Genomic DNA, 1269 nt, shown 5'->3' with positions numbered 1-1269 from the left:
TTCTCTCTCATCTTGTACATCATCAGTGTCTTGGATTTCTGTACAAATAAAATCACAGCAGCCTGATTTTTCTAGCTCTTATTATTTGTAAATATCTGAAATCTGTAAATTCAAGGTTTGTAGGTCAGCAGTGGACCACAGCTGCTCCTCAGAAACTGTATACAAGGTACCTGTGAGTTGGAACTGACTCAACAGTACTGGACTGAATGATTGGTTTGAACCAAAGGTTGACGGTTCAAACTCACCAGCCACTCCTCGAAAACTCTATAAAGGGTCGATATGAATCAGAACAGACTCCATGGCACATAACATACACAGGTATATATATAGGTGTGGATGGGTGTGTTGTTGTCGTTACTGTTGTTTTTAAGTGCCATCAGGTGGGTTCCCAACTCATGGTGTTTATTTCAAATACCTTCTTTAGACAGCATAACAGACGACTATACACATGGACCTCGCCAGATAGAACACATAGAAATCAAATTGACTACATCTGTGAAAAGAGAAGATGGAAAAGCTCCATATCATCAGTGAAAACAAGGCCGGGGCAGACTGTGGAACAGACTATCAATTACTGATATGCAAATTCAAATTGAAGCTGAAGAAAATGAAAACAAGTCCACGAGAACCAAAATATGACCTTGAATTTATCCCACCTGAGTTTAGAGATCATCTGAAGAACAGATTTGATAGATTAAACACTAAAGACCGAAGACCAGAAGAGTTGTAGGATGACATCAAGAATACCATATGTGAAGAGAGCAAAAAGTCATTAAAAAGACAAGAAAGAAGGAAAAGGTCAAAATGGATGTCAGTAGAGACTCTGAAACTTGCTCTCCTGGGTAGAGATGCTAAAGCAAATGGAAGAATTGAGGAGGTCCAAGAGCTAAACAGAAAGTTTCAAAGATCAGTTTGAGAAGATAAAATCAAATACTATAATAAAACATGCAATGATTTGAAATTAGAAAATGAAAAAGGAAGAACACACTCAGCATTTCTGAAGCTGGGGGAACTGAAGAAAAAATTCAAGCCTCGACTTAGAGACATTGTACATAGAGTCATTGTACCAAGAGGAAATGGCTAATGTTCAACCATTTCAAGAGGTACCATAAGAACAAGAGCCAATGATACTCAGAGAGGAAGTCCAAAGTGCATTGAAAGAAGTGGCAAAGAACAAGACACCAGGAATTGATGGAATAAAAATTGAAATCTTTCAAGAAAGTGAGGTGGCACAGGAGGCACTCATTCATCTCTGCCAAGAAATTTGGA

This window comes from Chrysochloris asiatica, unplaced genomic scaffold (genome assembly GCF_000296735.1).
Source record: "Chrysochloris asiatica unplaced genomic scaffold, ChrAsi1.0 scaffold00299, whole genome shotgun sequence".
Lineage (NCBI taxonomy): Eukaryota > Metazoa > Chordata > Mammalia > Afrosoricida > Chrysochloridae > Chrysochloris > Chrysochloris asiatica.
Note: the sequence above shows the minus strand (reverse complement) of the source record.